Here is a 21,678-nt window from a genome sequence, read left to right on the forward strand (position 1 = left end):
ATAAAGTTAATTTTATCATGAAACACAAAAAAGTTTCAATACATTATGTTATGTACAATCATCAAATAACTTCCAAAACCATCGAATATTAAATAAGATTTATGAACTGAACAAGTTGTTTATTTATATATATTTTTTTATTAACAGTAAAAATAATACGAAAAAAAAATCTGTAAAAATATAGTAGGTACGTTATAGTATGACGGTTTTAGTTATTAATAACATAAAAAAAACTCAATATAAACTACTAACACTATCAGTTGCAAAGATTAATGAATAAATATCATAAAATTGTAAAAAATAATAATAAAAAATAAAATAAATTAATATGTTGAACAAGAAAACCTGTGTGTAAATATGTAATGTAATTGTGAAAACAGGACTTTCGGGAAAATAATTAAAATAGTTTTAAGCAATTTAAATGAATTCCACAAAAAATATTCCATAAAATAAAGAATTCAAATAATATTTTAAATTAAAAAAATTAAAAATACAAGTAATAAGTAAAATATAATATACTATAGGTATCTAATATAAATGTAATAACCTGATTAAAAGTATATACATATATATTTATATATTTATTGAATTGTTTCAATATATAGCTCCATTAAAATTATTGCATTATTGCAACATCATGTATTGGCTAGTAAATTACGTCAGACGTGATAAATAATAACTTTTTTGATTTTTTTTTTTAATTTCTTGGAAAATATGACGTCAAAGGACAGCGAGTCGCTGACAGCCCAACAATGTTATTGATGATAATAAAGAATTTTATTTCATATCAAAGTAACATAATATAACTGTAGTCTGTATGTAATATGTACAATGTATATAGTATTATTTCTAAAATTTCTCCAAAGAATATACAGAGGAATTCACTGAGCATGTTCATTCTCAATTTTTCCTTTGGTATTTTTCTTTTCAAAATTCACATTTTTGGAATTTTTAAGTATACTCCAGGTTTGTTTTTTAAATACTATTTATACATTATCGTATTATTAATCTTTTAACAATTTATAACTTGTTAACATTTTTTTAAGTATAATAAATTCCAGATTCAATATTACATCTATTTAGATTTTAGACTAAGTATTTCATATTTTTAAGGAATTTAATCAAATATTACTCGTTTAAATTCTGATTAATATTTTAAATAGATCTACAAATTTTCAAAAAAAATACATCATTTGCTCAACAATTTGAAGTAAAAAGGTGAGTTTCAATTTTTAAAATATAAATAAATATGTATGGTGATAGGACACTTTTTAAATGGTGTAAAAAATCTAAATCGCAAACATATTTTTCAAGTCTTTTCAGAATAGAATACTGAATGAAAACAACGAACTCAAACAATGAAAATTGCCACCGAAGTAACCCGTGGGCTGTGGCAGACTACGAAACACTAATTAATAACAATAATAAACAATAATGGTATTACTATGAAGTCGCGAGTATGCGCACGTGTGCCGACGATCAGATGATACGAAAAGGGAAGACACGTCGATGAAAAAATGATTATTTTCCACTCTCTATCTATCTATATCTTATCCCGCTATCGGGTTGCTCGTAAATATAATTGAACAAAACCGGACGGATGGGATGGCTGCAATACGGATAGGAAAATAATAATAATAATGGGTTCTTCTTTTAAAGGTAACCTTACCTGTTCTATACATATACATAGATATAATAATATACGATATACTTATAAAACCGACCGCTGCGGCGCAGTAGAACGCCAAACGTGAAGATAATATCGTATGAGTAAGTCTATATGTATAATGTTATAAATGCGCGCGCACAAAGTTGTCGTCGATAAATTATAAACACATCATACTTGATTAGTATAAACCTACAATTTTTAAAGCATTCGCGCTACACGAGATACCGTTAAATATTTGGACTTCATCAACAGAGGTCTGATTTTTTAGAGGAAATGGTAAAGAGATATTGGAATATATGATCTCCTCGGGGTATCGTCACACGTCAAACCCTTCGTGTTTACAAATTATTGCAGTATTCCGTTCACAGTTTTCAGTGAACGTCCACGAGATCTGGTTCAGCCACGTTGACCTATCGAAGACTGCAAATTATTATGCGTACGGTTAGCTTAAATTCGATCATTTCGTGATTTTAACATCAATAACCCCGAGTGCATAACCGACACGCCATACCACATTATCGATAATACCGCAGACCGGGGTTTGTTCTCGCTGCATAGACAACGCTTTTGTACGTAGAGAAGGCAATGGTAAAGTACGGCAAAAAAAACAGCAAATCATACACGTGTTATAAATCATAATCACATTGGCTGCAAGAGGAAGAGTGAGGCGACGACATGAGTAATTGTTCGAAGTTTACGGTCCAAGTGTCTAATAGTTTGTACAGAAATGTCGCGTTTTTTTCCCCGCAAACCTCTCGACACACCACTACATCCACAAGCCGCGTGTATCAGCCGCCAACTGTTTTGATGAATATCTTGCACCCTATACCTGCAGAGAGAGACGTAGGAGTTATAGTCACAATTTTTGCGTACACCGTGTACGACGGCGCTACGTTTTGCGAGTGCGCTTTGTGAATACTGTTGAAACTGTTGTGCGTGCCGCCAGTCGATGATAACACGACCGGCGGCAGTGGCGGCGGAGGCGTTTTTCTACGCCTGAAATAGTCGGGGCGGCACGGCGGCTGTCGGCTGTCGGCCGAGCGTGCGGCGAAATAACGCGCCCGGCACACGCGCACCAACATGTACGTGCTCTGGTGCACGTGTCGCCTACGCCGTCGATTTTCCAGCCTCTGTCCGGATCGTTGCCCTCTGCTGAGACGCGACAATAACTCTCAATAAAATATTTAAAGCAAAAAAAATACCCCCCAAAGACGAGTTTGCAGCCAAAAGCCGTGTGAAAAACTTTAATAATACGGCCAAGATGTCTATATAATATTATATAAATTATATTGAGTAAGTTATAGGCAACGGTTTGAATCGTGCCGTTTTCACGAATACTGCAGATATAAAAAATTAGAACTTATCATCGGCCCGTATACAAACAACGAAATCAATGTTAAAATTAATATTCCGAAGCTTATTAATTTTCATGCACTATCAATTATTGAACAGAAACTATACAGATTATAATTTCATTGTTTGAAAAAAAATCTGAAACAGTTTAACCCATTTTTTTTTTTTACTACGTTAGAAAACAAACAGGAATTAATCCGGAGAGAAGAAATAAAATACAAATGGAAAGTCTAAAAACCAATTCTAGCCGTCTTTGGTAAATTAAAACAAATTCACGTTTTATGTACAGTAGCAAATATTATATATAAGTATTTACTATTTATAACTTATAAAGTAATTAAAAACCTCTATCGTCCTACGGTGTAAATTGAACACACAATAATAAACAATACATAATTTATAGAACAAAATATTTACTAAATATATTTTATTCGACCTAGAAATATTAATTTAAAAGACTAAATTATATTTCTATCTAATGTAGACTTATAATATTATTGAGTAATTAATATAACAACCATACATTTCCTTTTTAATTACTTATAATATAATAAATGTATAATGTATTTATCAGTACTGGCATGTAATAAAATATAACATGACTATTTAACAAAAAGGTACTTACTTAAATAACTATAATTTATTGCATTTATTTTAACGCTTATGTTTTCATAAATGAAGTAATATAATAATATATTAATCATTTACTCATATGTTTTACTCTAAAGTCTAAACATTTGTTCAAGTTAATTCGATTATACCGATGTATTTGTTTTATTCAACTAGCTAACGTAATATTATTAGACTAAATCGCCAAACACTTAACTGTTAATAAAAAAATAACCCTTACTACAAAAGCTTTGGATTCTGTCCAGAATTACGATAAATTTATCACGTTCGCATTACCTGTGCCGATGCCAGCTAAGAATAAAATCCTATAAGTTCATCACTGACGTACAGTCGATAAAAAAAGAACGCTGTGGTAAATTTAAAAGTAATACTATTGTATATAGAGTAAATATATCTATCAATAGGTTATACTATACCAATATTAAGTGATATATTATATGCGAGATGGCATTAGCGAAACAGTAATAATATTACGAGTAATATTATAATTAAAATGTATTTATTTATTAAATTTTATGATAATGTTTATGACAAAACACAGTGATCAATACATTTACTAATCAATAGATCCTCCTTTGCATTTAATAATATGTACAAACGAAGTATATACCTAAAAATATGCACATTTTCAATTTTGTCACGAAAGCAATATTTACAGAATTACCTTGTCATTTGTTAATTCAATTAATCAAATACTTCTAAAATGACCTCGAATGAATCTGTTTTACCATTTTTGTTTGACCGTCGACCATGTTGTCGTTTTTACAGTCATAATGACAAATAGCTAATACTTTATATATCTTTATTGTTATAGAATTAAATATAGGTATGAAAGACACATTAAAAGAACTACAATAAATAATAATTAATTAAAAGTTGATTTAAGTATAACATTTACTGGTGTATAAACATAAATTATTAATTATGTTTTGGAAAAAAATATTTGCATACCTTACTTAAAATTAACAAATCATAAACAATAAATATATTATATAACATTAAATAAAATAATTAAAGGGCAAAAATTAAAAGGATCTATATTGGCAACAATTCTGAAACGTCTGTGAATGGATCATAGTTTCAAGTTTTATTTTTTGGTGCATATAGAAGTGTAAAAGAGTAAATTAAATAAGTATTTAATCACAAAATTTAATCATTTTCAAAAGTATAATAGTTATAATAAATGTAAACCAATTATATTATTTAATGAGATAAAAATTACTACAACACCGGTTATCAGGTCTTCAATTGATTTTAAAAGTTTAACTTTCTGTATTTTCAAGAAATTATGACTAAATTTAAAAGTTTAACTTTCTGTATTTTCAAGAAATTATAACTAAAGTTATATTCATATATATTCAATTAATGAAAATACCTATAATTTTAAGAATCATTTTTTCATTGGGGCTTTTTAGCTATCACGTCATTTATTGATTAGTATTCTTTAGGGTAACGCCCTGTTAATTATAATGGACGGAATCATAATAATCTAAAAAAAAAATTATAATTAAGGGATTTATATTTTTATAAATTTAATACATGTTTATCTAAATCATTAATGCATGTAGTATATTTATGGGATTTAATCACGGTTTAAAATAAAATTATAATCGGTGTAACCTGTTACCACTATTGTATGTAAAAACCACCACAAAATAAATTCAAGCCTGGAAATTGATTTTCTTAAAATAGTCAATATCTATTCTATATAGACAAATTTCACTATACCTAAAGTTTGTCAAATACTACAACTCAATACAATTTCAAATACAGACTAAATTTTTGTTGTAAACTCAGACTAGTAATAACTGATAGGTAAACCAAAGAGATCAATATGGTAAAATTACACATAATTGTTGATTAACTGTAGTTACTAAGACCTAATTAAATATTCAAACAATTAATAATATATATTATCGTAAACTTAAATTTCCGAAAATTAGGCATACATAAAACTCGATCTTCTTTTTAGTGGATTTCGAGTGAACCTTATCATTAAGTATAGATGCTATTAAGTAACTGTTGTAATGATAATACTAACTGTTATAATGTATAAATGTGTAATGGATATATTTAATTTAAAATAAATTACTATAGGTACCTACTGGAGAAAAACAATTCTGAGAAAATGAAAAGAGTGGATAGGTAAGTATCCATTTTTTAACATAATATAATAAGTTGAAAAGTTTTAAGTTTCTATACTTAATACATTTTTGAATTACAACAAAAATTGAGCAAGCACATGCGCAGCGTAGTCTATGGCGTTTTCATTTCTTCCTTATTGGCGATGAACCTTTTTTAAAAAAAAAAATGTTACTCAAATAAATTGATTTAAATATAAATGATACTACATTCATAAAAAAATATAACAAATATTATGATTGATTAAAATAAAATATGTTTTAGTATACAAATTAAACACAGAGCGCACCTCCTAATAATTAACTATTTTTAATGATATTTTAATATTTTATAAAAATCTTTGAAATTCTTAAGTTGTCTGTGTGAGTGTATGCGTAAAAAAATAACAAATAAATGAAAAGATGTCATGTATAAAATACTGGCAAGTGATTCTTATTATTATAACACGAACCCAATTATTCTATAGATAATCAGAAATGTTCCATATATATATTATGTGTGTGTATATGTGTGTACCACAATAACAGTACATAAATAATATATTTACTATGCTCACGTGCTAGATTTTTAGCGTACGCCAAACTATGTGGCGAGAGTACGGTTCATCGCGACGTGTCGTGTCTATAACCGCGCCTATACTGCATACCGTAAGCACATCATAAATACGCGTATGCGTATTAAACCATTAAATATAAATCTACATTTGTATTAAATGTGTTAAAACTGATTTAAAAAATTTAAAAATTGGTAAAAACTATGTAAAAGTAATCACTCATATTATAAAAAAGCCTTAACAATACTTATAGAAAAGTTGGCAATAATTGTGAAGCAATAATAATTATACAGTTATATAATAAAATATAACTTTTTCTAATTATTTTTGAATAATTTTATAATATAAATTTATGGTCAGATAAGGTACTTCATCAATATTAAAAAAAATGTGTATACACTAAATAATTTACAGTAAAAAAGGGGATTATCATTTAAAAAATAGAAATTTGTATTACTACAAACATTTTTTTAGATAGAAAAAAAAATCTCTAGAATTTAAATAATGTTTTTTACGTATATTTAAAAATTCTAAGAGATTGAATAAATGTATTATTAAATGAAAAAATGGGATGAGCATATTCAATTTATCACTCTATGAAGTATATTATGTTTAAAATCTATAAAGTTTCTGTTTTTTTTTTTTGTTTTTTTGAAAAACGTTTACACGCGTATAATATTACATAATAAAAAATTAAACATATTATGACATATTATATTCATATGCACATATATCATCATATTACTAAATCTTATCACTACGATTTCAACCATATGCCTAAAATTAATTTTAGGTGTTCTAAACACTTATATCAATCATCATAATAACCTACAAAAATTTTATATGGTACTGTAAGTACTCACATAAATGGACAAAATTAAAAATACTTTGATTCACACTTGGTGTTAAAATGGCTAATCATAAAAATTATCGAGGACTATCATAAACGTCCCATGATACAACAAATCACAGATTTATATGTCTAAGGATTTCCAAATCACTCAAGAAATATTATAAATTTATAAAATAAAAAAAGTCTTAGCATACCTGTATATACCTATATATAGTTATATTATGCTGTGTTTCTAAATAATATGAACCAAATTGTATCTATGCAATATATATTCTATATCTATGTAAAATGGTATTACATTACCACATGCGCATGTATATCTACCTAAATCATATTTAAATATGCACTAACTATGTATGAATCAACTTATAATATTTAACCATTCATTTCAAAAGTATAAACAAGGTTGGTGTTAATAAAAATTTATTCAACCTAATAACAAGCAAAACAGTTTGCGTCGAAACTAAATTAAGTCGTTAGGTAGTTGGTTGAGCTTTTAATAGTAAACATTTTAGGGAAATTATAATGATAACAAAAAGTAACTATTTAATACAAAACTATTATTGATAGTGGAAAGAAAAACGTGAGCATGAAATGGGCATGCCGTTATACGATGTCACAGACGCACCGTTTTCGACATAAATATACTACCAACGTCCCGACGCCGCGGTCATTGACAGATGGGCGGCGGCTAGTGTACCTTTCTTTTTCTTAATTTACTTTTTTTCTTTACCAATTTATTTATCGTTATTATATGCGTGTATATACATAATATATTCTGTAACATATACAGTACCATCAGTGGTGAAAATCGTCCCGATACTCCTGTTGAGAAAATCGAGACAAAATATTGCAGAATAATTTTACTAGGAATACATCAAACATAAATATCTAATTTAATATAGTGAACATAACATAGCGTGCGTAAACTGAGGGAACTTTTAACACAAAAACACGGTCATAGGGTTAATATTCGTAATTGGTCTTACGCAAACGTTTTTCGCGCGCGTGTGCAGTGTACCTATTTATTATTTTATATTATATAAAGCGACATAGACACACTACACATCAACTTCGTACACACGTAATTATTATAAAGAGCCACACGCATAGATGATTAAGGTTTTTTCTATAGGCATATACTTAAAATTGAATTGTTTTTTGTTTTATTATTTTTATTTTCAATTACGGGTCAAGGTAATTATAAGTGCAACGAGCGACTATTATGATTGGATACATTGGCACACATTATAGCGAATAAACGTAATAATAATAATATATAACATTCAACAAGTTCTCGCATATCGTGCTCGCGTTTCCATCACGATTCACGACCAATGATATAACGAATGTGTTCATTGAAAATTTTGTATTTTTATTTTATTTGTATTATAGCTAACGTGTAAACTCCTGCTATATATATTATCATATAAATATTACATCCTGACTGATGATGACATTATTAACAACTGAGGTCTATTTAAATCTAAGCACTACTTATAAGAAACTAAACGGCCCCATAAAACTTCCTTATTCATTAATACCATGAATTATTAAACATAAATTTTAAACTATTATCAAAAATTAAATCGAATTATATGATGATACTAATTAATAATTATGATATTATTCATATGTTTATAATAATCAATAATAAAAATCATACTCTTATAAATTGTAATAAATTACACAATAAAAGTAATATTTGTTTCATAAATATCTCCGCAAAAACCATAAAAATAAGATAGTCCAAATAATTTTAGCAGTTAGTTTATTATATTAAAAAATAGCAGGATTATTTTAACTGATATCTATAATGGAAAAATAATTCTGATATTGCAAACCAATAAAATTAAAATATAAATACTGAACATTTGTTTAATGTTATTTATTTTATTGATCGATGTTTTTTTATAAACCTAACAGTTGGTATAAAAGAATACAGTAGTACAGTACACAAAATAATTATTAAAGCACTTTTAGGAATAATAAATATTAGTTTAATCAACTTTTATAGTTATGTATCTATTTAATACGACCACATTTTTTTCTTGATCTAAAATTTATAACAAAATATTATTATTATTTAATTATAAGTTTCAATGTTATAACTTTATAAGCTATGGTTATTAACTATATAGTGAACACAATTAAGTTATAATTCCAAGGCGTTTAGAGATTTTAAGACGATTAAAATTTAACTTTAGGCCTTCAAAAATAAAAAATGTAGCAATAAAAGCATCGGGAACAAACTTAAAATTCAGGGATAAAATTTATCATTTTATTTTTATAAAACCAAGAATAATTTTTGTCCATTTGACAGAGTGAGGTCTTGATTATCTTCATGGCATTGCAAGTAACTATTATAATAATAATAATTTATTCAAGTGAATAAAACAAACCAAAGCTAGTTCAATAGTACAATACAGAAAATACAATAATACATTACACATAATAATAAAAAATTTTGACATACTCAGTAATTCAGTATTACATAAGTACATAACATTATTTCTGTGAACGTTTAATATTCCCCTTTAAGATAAAAAGAAAAGTCAACTCTATAGTCGATAATTTATTGCACAGAGCCCTAGGAATAGGGAAGTCTTTCAAACAGTTTGTGCTATTATGTGTTGGTACATAACACATATAATATGTAGAACGGATATTATAAGCAGAAATATTAAAAAAGATACAGCTTAATAGATCAGGAGCATCAGTGTTTCCATCATTGATAATTTTAAAATAAAAGATATCAACTAATTCACGTCGAGAAGCAAAGGGTGAAATGTTTAGAAAGGATCTGATTTGATTATAATCGTAATTATCAAATTATCAATGGTTTTATTAAACTTGAAGGCTACAATTTTCAGAAACCAATTTTGTATCTGTTCAATGAAATCAATTTAAATTAAATTAAATTAACATTTTTGCTTATTGTTAATAGAACTAAAATAACAAAACAATAGTTTTTCATACATTTAAAAAATAATATTCACAACTAAATTTAATGTAAATATTATGATAATTTATATTAAACATACTATTATAGGAAGACAATTATTTTTAATATTATTTATTATAAGCCTGAACTATACACAAAGTAATAACGAATGTTTAGGATATTTTTGATTGAATTCGATATTTTTCAATAATTATCATATGGATTGTTAAAAATATAAGTATCAAAAAATATGAATTTATTCTAGATTAAAAAATAACATTACCTCAAGTATATTACACACAATATGTGATATACTTATACAGATGATAATTAAAAGTTATTAAAAAATAAAAGAACTTGATGAAAATACATTTTTAAGGTGTGTTTAATTATAGGAAGTGAAATCTTAACAAATTAAAAAAACATTAAGCAATACCATGATTTTCATAGTTAAATAATTAAAAACAGTAGATACATGTATATAAACGTGTTTTCTTTTTAATATTTTTTAATTATAAACTTCGAAAAATGGCTTTAAATAACATTCGTTAATGTAATACATGTTTCATAATCATACAAACATTATAATATATGTATAACAAATAAAATTAAATATTAAAATATCTTAGAATATTATTTTTACTTTTAGTTTTAATCATAAAAATACTAAATAAACTAAAAATGTTTGACTAAATATACACTCAAAATTTGCTTTTTTAATGAATATTACAAAATATTATTCATTTTTTTTTTTTTATCGTTGGGAAAATTAACATAATACGTATTTTATAATGGTCGGACGAAAATGCAACTCAGTGAAATTCATTGTTCAATACTCTAGTTATATAGACCAAGTTTTAATATACTCGTAATAATAAGTCCATAATATAAAACAAATAAATAAAAACTTTCTCTTCGTTTTCAACACATCGATCCTATAATCATACTATTTATTAGTATCAAAAAGATTTAATAATTTTTTAAAAGATTGCACAGTATAATTTATTAATTTTTATTGAATATATAATTATTAAATACATTATACAATAGAACTTTAAATCATTTTTAACGTGTTTTTAAATAAAAATACATAATCTTGAAAAAAATTACTACAAAACAAAATATTAAAAATTAAAACCATTCATTAAATTTTATTTTTATATCGTTTTAACATGGAAATATATATATAAACATAAACGTAAACAAACGTTTATAGCCAACAACTTATTAGTATTTCATAATAGCATTTACACAACATGAGTAGATTACGTTAAAGTAAATTAAGAAACGCAAAATTCGTTCACGATCTCATAGTAATAAAAACGTAATAATCGTGGTGATCTTTTGGTCATATTACTGAAATGTTGAACATTTTTATCGAATTATAATTATAGTATTGTATAATTTATTAAGTTAAACGGAATAACAACAAATATGTTTATCTACCGAATCATACTTATAAAAGAATGTATTGAAAAAAGTATATTATGTTTAATCACAATAGTAAACAATTTATTGAACATCACAAATTGAATTGATGGCATTTTATTTAAAAAAAATATAAATATTTTTCACAGTCATTCTTTAATTTCATACATATTTTAACGAAATATAATACATAAAATCGTTTTTTTAAGCTTCATAAAATAATATAGATAACATATATCTTGATTAATAAATAATATATAATTAATTATAATAATTATTATTATTAATAAATAATTAAATAAAATAAACAATATTTTATTTAATATTTGATACCAGAAATGCTCACTGAAATGTATTTGAAATTCTAAACTTAGTATTTGTAGGTACTTTACATTGAAGCCTGTCTGTTATATCAAACAAAAGTAAAATAATAATGAACGGATAAGAATGATAAAAATAATAAATCTAATAATTTACAACTAAACATGTGATTGATCATCAATTACAGTATCGTTCACGATATAATAAAACAAAAATCAACAAAACGATTTCCAAAAAAAATATTTATGAACAAGAAAATTTAAAAATAAAAATAAAAATACATTTGTTTAAAAATCTAAGATTAATTATTATTCTATATTAATACTAAATATTTGTTGATACATTTATTGCCTCGAAAAATGTTTAAAAAAATGAATAATTAATCAGTTATTCAGTATTTTGAATAGAATCTAAAAATAAATAAGTATAATATTAATTTCAGAAATTTCTTAGAATAATTAACATTGTCCATATTGTATGTACTATTAAATATAAAATATGTATATAATAAATTAAATTTATTATTATTTTTTTTTCAATTCATATTTGTGAAGTATATATTTTTCAAAAATTAATAAAATGTAATTTAATAGACAACGACAGATATACTTTTGTTTTATAACCATCATATATATTTTTTCTAACTAGAAGTTTAAAAGTGGCTAATTCGCTAGGAATGTATATTATTTATATTTTAAAATATACTTGGCTGATCTGTAGACATTTTGATGTTACTAAATAAAAAATGAATGCTAGTATTATATTTATAAATAATAGTGTTACTAATTATTAAAAACTTTAAACAGTAAATAGTTTTTGAATCAGTGTTTGAATAAATAATCATAATATACAAACTTGACTTTAGTTTAAAAAAGTTGAAACGAGGAAGTACCTATTTCGGTTTACTTAGTTACTTAAAAAAATAAATAATAACAATATGTGCATTCAAATTTGACTTATATTGGTTGAAAAAATTATATATTTATAAAAAATATTAACTATTAATTTATTTACTTAAATAAATATAAAATAATTAAGTATTTAATACATCTATTAAATCGATTAAAAAGTATTGTACAAAAATTAAAAATAATTTTTTTTTTTTTTAATTATTTAAAATATATTAACATAATATAAGAGTATCTATATATTTTTTTGAAAAATCTTCGTCAAGATACTCCAATAAAATAATTTCATAAAAAACTTTATGTGCACAAAAACATAATAGTGCATAAATTATTTGGCTATATACCAATTTTATTTTAATAAAAAAGGCTATGTAAAATTATCATATGGAAACTAATGTAAGAGGCTTCGTTAAGGTGTATTTTTTAAGAGTTTGGACAAAAAACCATAATGCTTACACATAATAATTATTAATAAATAAATTTGCAATTAAACAACGAACGGAATCAAACCAAGTATGTGCCTATATTTAAATTAACAAATTAATATTTTCGTTAAAATTTGGGTATGTAATTTAGAAATAATAGCAATAAAGATGGTAAATAATAAGATAATATTATGTAACACAGATACTCATCGCTATATATATTATAAAATACTTGTAAAAATTATTTTTGTATTTTATAATTATTGATAAATGTATTTACCATCTGAAACCATGATACAACTTTAAGAATTTATTGTAGATAACTTATAACTGTTTCAAAATTTTAATCTTGACCATTTCATTATTTATACAGAAAACCCTGGTGTTATTTCGTTGAATATAATTTAGTAAAAACTTAAAATTTGCACGACATAATAATTAATATTTGTGACGTAATCACTGTTAGGGTATTTTAACTACACAATCCATCTTTTCTATTTTTATCAGGCGGCCTATGCTAAATGTTATAATTTAAAATAATATAAAATATATGTCAAACGGAAATGCTAATATATTAATTCAAGTTTGTATTAAACATGCACATACTTAAATAATAATACTAAAATATGAATAACTGCATGAATGAATGAAAATCTTGAAGATCCTCGTAGCGACGTAGCCTACATGTTCGGATAATCCCACACAACGTATTAAAACCTACAAGTTTAGATATTAAAATGAATGGAATAAGGAATGTAAATACAATAAGAAACACCTACCTACACACGCAATTTTAATAGGGTCAAAATCATGTGTTCGTAGATTTATAAATTATAATACCTGCACAAACGCCCACATTTTACGCACAAACGTGATGTATCGTACATACAATGTAAAATTGGTTTTGAAGATTTTGGAGGGAAAAATTGTTTTTCAAACTAATAAAACATCCGGCGTAAATAAAACACTAGTACCTACACTACCCACATATTATATATCTATGCATGATAAGTATACCATTTTCTTAATGAAATTATTTAAACAATTTTAATTATTATATAATACACAGATTGAAATGTTATGCTAAATGCAATTTGTAAGCATAGCCACACTAAAAAAATTATATTCTATAGTTGAAAATGTGAGGTTTAAAAACAAATAGTACTTATATTAGGTTTAATCCTAAATTTGAGTAATTTAATTCACGTTAATAAAGATTTATTTTTGCTTCTTGAATATTAAAATAATAAATACAATAGGCATACAACAAAATAATTTTGAGCTTATGAGTAATGTATTTATGTATTTTATACATATATAAATATAAACAATGGACATAGGTAAAAAATATTAAGGTAAAATAAAAGGTGTACCTACTCTGAGATCACTATGTAATTGTCAGAATAATATTGCACAATATACGTCTACGGTCTACATAAACTCTTTGACAAGATAAAACTATTTTAATTATAGTCCTCACAAAAAAGTTACCTTGTACACATTTATATTTTCTTAGCCTATAAAACAGTCTTATTAAAATTTGAAACAATAGATATTATTGATATAGAATTCTCATCAACAGAAACTATTGAGCTAGACGTATAAAAGTAACAACTAAAATTTCTTCACTCTGATCTATTCAGATTCCTGTTATCTCGTGTACCTACATATTGTATTTATGTCATGCCCATGAAACAAACATAGGCTCTTAAAATGTTCTTATATAATATATTATATTATAATTATATCCATTTACATTCAAATAAATATTTTAAAATCAATTTATACATCCTGAAATTATACATGAGATGTAATTCATGTTTTTATTTCTAATTTAAAACTAAAAACATGTAGACATTAACTTGATTGCCTATCTTGTATTCAATATACACAATATATATTATAATAATATTATATTTATGTGATAATAAATAAAAAAGTAGGTATAACCATACAGATAAGTATCTTCCATGATAGTGAAATCCTAAAAAATAAAAATTTAATTGTAAGGAATCTACAATCCAAAACAAAATATGAATACCTACCATGATACTAGCTGTCAACAGATTATTAATTTTGAATTCATAATAATCATAAAAAAGTGTATAATTTTTTTAATGAAAAATTGTTCTTAGGTAGGTACATAATAATTTTTAAATTAGTTTCATTAAAAGCGGGAGTCACTCAAAAAAATTTCAAACTAAAAGTTATGATTATAATATCTTAAATTTTCATGTTTTTTTTATAAGTTCTAATACTGAATGTATTACCATAAGTATTACCTACAGTCAATAATACAATATTTTAAATACATACCTAGACATATGAGAGTATGTGTATCATGGGTATTTTAAATATCTATCTTAAGTTACAGTTTTCTTACATAATATAGTATGTAAATGAAACCAAAATAGTTTTTTTTAGAGATATGTAAGACAAAAAAAAAACCAAGGTATAACGTTAAGCTACATTAGGAACACAATTACAATAAATAAGCTAAGAATAGTGATGAATATTGTTTGTTATACAAAACAAAAAAAAATAATTAAGGATAAGATTTAACATTTTTTTTCTTGTCATTAGAGGAATTGGAGGAAAAAAATAATAGAAATAAGCAAACGGAAAAATAACAGTTTATACTTAATGTATTACTTTGCTTAATAATTAAATCAATATCATAAAAAAAATGCACAATATTATAATATATTTAACACCATATTATACATATGAAACACAATTGAAAAATAAAAATTGAGTACTCATGTATTATTTAATAAATTTGAACAATTATATAATTTAAACTATTCAATGTATTAATAATGTTGCTATAAGGTCACCTTAAGGATATATTTAAAAACCTCACTAATACTAAATTTTATAATAATATTATAATTGAATAAAATCTTTAGAAATGTATAGTATAATACATATTTTAAACTTTTATACTTAAGTATAAATAAATATTATTAATCATAAGTTATAACAAATCTAAAATAAAAATTAGTTTGAATTTTTATAGGTAGTTTGAGAAACAGCTTAAGTCAAAAATCTTTAAAATACATTATTATACAGAAACTAAAACAGATAAACCTAATTTTATTTGTCAATATCGTATTTCCGAAGTAACTTTTTATAAATTAATATAGATACATACTCATCTACAGACTACATGTTTGAAAATTTAATATTCAATTTATGAAATATTGAGCTTATTATTTTTAAACTTTAATTGTAAACCAAGAAATAAATATATTTAGGTAATAAGTATTGCTGTATAATATCATGATATAGTTATTACTGACTTGACCATAAATATAATTTTTTAATGAATATACATTTTTTTTATAAGTACTTATTTTTTTTTTATTCGCTTTATTTTATGCATACACCACAGAATATTTGACAATTAATCACAGAATCAATCATATACTAAAATAAATAAATTTAATTCAGGAGCAAATTTAAACCTGGATAAGTGTATCTTTTAGTAGAACTAATCAGTATCTTGACAGTACTATATAACATTTTAAACAATTGTTTATAGTTATTTTAAAAGTTTTAATAAATAACAATAAGTAAATAATAAGTTGTTATATTACGTATCCCAAGGAATTTGCTGGGGTATTTTTATCTCTAACATATGAATATTTTCTTAGTTAAAACTCATAGCCCATAACCTATTTTTTAGTACCCAGGCCACTTTTTTTATATTTGTACATTATCTACATATTTTAAATTTGTCCTTACTAAACATAATACAGGCTTAACTATGACTTTTTCATCTTCTTAAACATAAGTTATATAACATAGGAGATGAGTAAAACTATTTTAAATAGGTATACTTAGTCAATAACTATAACGTTAATCTATCAAAGATATTTTGGTTTAAAAATCAATTATTCAACAGAAATGTATTGATAAAATCAGTTATTTTTAATGTATATCAATTGTAAATGAAAAAAAATGGGGCAGGTTTCAACTGTTTTTTGACAGTTGGCCAGAAATCACACAACGTACATGGAACCTATAGCTGCCTTTTGAACTCGCAGGAACATACAACCATACAATGTTATACGACTTTTAATACAATAACGCATTTGAACAAATGGTATTTTTACCAAAATTGGTATCAATTAGATATCATAATAAATTAAAGACTACATGTATGAACATATTACAATACTAGACACTAGTAATTAATAGGTATTTACTCTGTGTTGTGTGATCCCTAGAAGTACTGCAATGGAAGTAGTGATAGAAAACCATAGTTTAGCGACCAGCTGCAGATGTAATGTAGAATCGGCAGAATAGAGATCAATATGTTCTCCTGATAATTTATTAAAATATCTAACCAATATCGCGAAATAGTACAATTCAAGTCGTACGTCCGCACGCACCGCAACTACGCACAGTGATTAAATATAAAACACCAAAAATCGCACAACAACGGTCCGTTGATACTTGCGTCTCTAAAGAACTGCAAATAAAACGAAAGTTTTTAAATAATACTAATAACAGGCGGTACACACGTCGTCTTGGGCGGCACTACCGGAAACAGAAACTTTGCACTTAAAAACCGGGATCCGCGACACAATAGAATTACTCTTCCTAATTTTATGATTATCGTAACGACGACCACACGCGAGTCCTACAATATTTGTTTCTCGTTCAACATCCGCGATATCAGACGCCGTCGCCGCTAAGCGGAATGCACGATGAAACGCACCACGGCCCTAATACTGTGTGAGCGTATCAGCAGAACCGAACACCACGACGTTTGATTGATGACTGGGTGCGGCGGTGCGCCCGGCGCGACCAAGTCCGACGCCGCCCATTTGGTGTCGCGTCTACCCTTCCCCCCTTTTCCGACATCCTATACAGCAACTGTTTGGCAACCACTGAATGCTACGCGATCGGTGTATCGCAAAACCATCATCGCTCACATCGCTCACAAAATTTTTGTTTTACGAATTTACTGGTTTTTACTGTGAATAATAATAGTTTTTTTTACCGGTTCTACGTATTTAGGATATTTTATTATTTTCTAAGTTTTACTAAGTACTTACAATATTTGTATCCCTGAAAATTGCCAATATAATGTTGCCGTATTCTGTATTATATACGTACTTTAGTACTTAAGTACAGGCCGTACAGGCCAGTGCGTAAGAGAAAGTTTGAACCTCCCTATCACCTTTTTTGCATCTAGGTCATTAACAGCTATTGTTTTTATCGAATTAAAAGGAAGTTTACTTCTGCAAGATTTCTAACAGATAAGTTTAACGTATAACCAAAAAACTATAATTAGATAACACTTTAATAAAAGGTACAATTCATAAACTTAAAAATTAGTATAAATAAAATATTTTTTTTTAAATACTAATTTTTATTTTTTTCATAACTTCTTTTATGAAAAAATTCTGTACACAGGTTTGCATAAGGACATAATTACCTAATGACATACAAGGACGGATCCAGTACCTATGTATTTACGGTCAGGACCCTTTAAAGGAAAAATTATACAATATAGATATAACCCCCCCTCAGCCCTCTACTAAAACAAAAATTTTTAATATTATTTTTTTCCGACGGGGGTGGCACTTGCCTCCAACGTCCCTGTCCTGGATTCGGCATATAACTATGTTATTGACATATAATCAGACCATCAGCTAATTTAAATATTATGTACCTATTATGTTTGTATAAATGATAAAATTAAATAGATATATTTTATACTCAATGAGTATAGCTATAAACCTAGGTGGCTACAAATAGGTACTATTACTTTACAATAGGTATTGCAATTTTATGCCCGCCTATGTCCTATATATGAAAAAACTAAAGAAAATAATAAATAAATTTATTTTAAAAGCGGCCCAGTGTTGGAACTACATTGCATTTTTCAATTAGGTACTTCTTAAAATTCATAATGACCTAATATTAACAATAAATAATCTAATAATTTATTATTATTATTATATTTTGAATACAATATCATTGGCCACATTCGCGTGTTACTCTCTCAAATCAACGAGCAACGGCACAATCGAATAATAAATCATAGACCTCATGATAGGTAGAAGTATTGTGTTGTTAATTTATTATTATTTTTATAACATGATCGAATTAATTAATTACATATTTACTTGCATAGTGAAAAACACAACTTTAATCCTTTTTTATACTCTCTACTGATTAAATGATTTATAATGTACCAATAATTTACTTATAACATATAAGTCGTAAGTTATTACTTATAATAGGTAAGTAAGTTCTTCTATATAGTTTCTACCAAATATCATTACGAATTTACATGTTATATATTATTATTTGTAATTTTCTTTTTTTATGCCACAAGATTCACGCGTAACTGTATAAGCTTACATATTAAAGGTTTTTTTTTTTTTTTAATTGCTTATTATAATATAAAATTGAATAAATATATATAACCATAATCAAATATTACCAATAATACCAATATATATTGATATAAATAAAATAGATACATATTTGAATAAACCTATTTTATAAGATAATAAGATTAAAATAAGATAATACATGAACGCAAGGCAGTTTTATTGTGTATTTATGTTTTATATACGTGATTCTATAAAAAATGTTTACGATTAAATTATATCATAATATTTTAAGAGGGAAGGGCAAATTCAATAGATACAACGCACTAGAACTATCTGAATGAAACTATATAAATGCGAAGATGGAAGTCAATAGGGATAGGTATGCCAAAGGCAATAGACGGAGAAAAAAATAAATAATTTTTTTGCAGAATAAGTTCGAGTTATTAATCAAGGCAGAGAAGAGAAGAATGGTATAATGTCTTAATAATAAGTGGTAAAACGAGGAAGAAGACTCCCTACAACTGAGCCATAATTTATCAAATACTATTTTTTTTAGTATTAAACAAAAGTCAGACCAAATAATAGAGCTAATTGAAGGAAGGATATACAGAGAGAATTAGATTTTGCTAATGAGCCAGTAGTCGCATAACCACTGCAGATTTCCATAATGTAATAGGGAAACTGATTGCATAGATCGATTTTATGAGAATGAAAAATAATGATTTGGTTTTTATGATTAGTATTTGGTGGAGAAAGAAAAGATATAAAAAAATGTAAAACCAGGAACATGTAAAGAAAATATAAACTGTTGCTAAAAGGAATTTGTTAGAAGTTAAAGAAGAAATGAGAAGTAAAGATTCGATAATGAATGCATAGTATTTTGAAATGCAAGAGAATACTGAAGGAGGATGATTAATTAAGAAAGAAAATGGAATTTATAGATATAAAAAGCAAATCTAAATAAAAAATATTGTAACAAGACTTTCGACAAATTTAATATTAAAGTAAAATCTGGAAGGAATTAATTGATGTAGCCCAGAAACGATAATTGCATTTATCGGATACGATTAAAACAAGAAAAAAGGTGAAATATTATCAAGTTATTTATGAATTATATTTATAATTGTTTTACGGCGGAGGACATAACAATATAATAGTATATTGAATCGAGTCGATTGGACTACTTTTGGGAGTACTAGTAGCGGAAAAGTGTAGAGTTAGGCTGGTAGAGTAATTTTGTGGTGTTATTTATGAAATGAGATTGCTGAACTTGATTGGTTTATGGATATGGGCCATCTAACTATTAAAGATAGTGGTGAAAAGGGTTGATACTTTGATAGTGGCATAGAAAAGATTATTATAAATACAAACCAACTTAAAGAACTCATAACATATTTATTTAATGTAAATACGATAATTAAGTAAATTGTATTCGACCATTTGAGACGCATAATATTAGACATTTTTATCAACAATCTTACATCTTCTGGAACTCAAGTAATGTGTAGCCGGTCTGTGGTTAGGATAAATAACTAGGTAAATACCTACTACAATACTTCTTAGTATCTTATAATCTTACTGATACGCAATATAAGGAGAAACGGCAAATCTTCCGCAGTTTTACATAATATGTGATTAATATTAATTATTATTTTGCTATGATATTTTATATTATCAAATATATCAAAATAAAATCCGACTAAAAGACGTAGAAGTCTCCAAGCAGTCTCACCCTCTTACTCGCATTATTGAACGGTATTGAATTGATTGTGATCATACCTACCTACTTTTAAGTCCGTTATGATTACAACCATGATTTAAGATAGTAGTTATTTAAATATTATAAGTAAATAATTAAATAAATAATAATTATTATTTAATATTTAATGGACCAACATTTTAATAAATTCTACTTCACCACCGGTGGCGTTGTAGTCCAAGACAATCACCAGATCACGTGATTTTTGGATTCATATCACAGAATAAAAAATTCTATGAATGTACTTCGTCATTGAACTCTATATGATAACTGGAATGCTCACCAAGCAGTGTTGCCCGAAAGAGGATGTTAGAATGAGATAGCACATACTAATGGT

General features: G+C 25.8%; 1 protein-coding gene across 3 annotated transcripts in view; it reads right to left on the reverse strand.

The window, feature by feature from the left end:
• The window catches only part of LOC112603789 (serine/threonine-protein phosphatase 2A regulatory subunit B'' subunit alpha), a 34,586-nt gene extending 16,580 nt beyond the window's left edge, over nt 1-18,006 (reverse strand). For all 3 annotated transcript variants that reach the window (XM_025352531.1, XM_025352533.1, XM_025352534.1), the window contains exon 1: nt 17,438-18,006. The gene's annotated coding sequence lies outside the window, so the exon portion shown is untranslated. The remainder of the gene's footprint in view (nt 1-17,437) is intronic.
• Between the last annotated feature and the right edge of the window lie 3,672 nt (nt 18,007-21,678).

Source organism: Melanaphis sacchari, unplaced genomic scaffold (genome assembly GCF_002803265.2).
Source record: "Melanaphis sacchari strain LSU unplaced genomic scaffold, SCAv2.0 Contig111_pilon_pilon, whole genome shotgun sequence".
NCBI classification, from domain to species: Eukaryota; Metazoa; Arthropoda; class Insecta; order Hemiptera; family Aphididae; genus Melanaphis; species Melanaphis sacchari.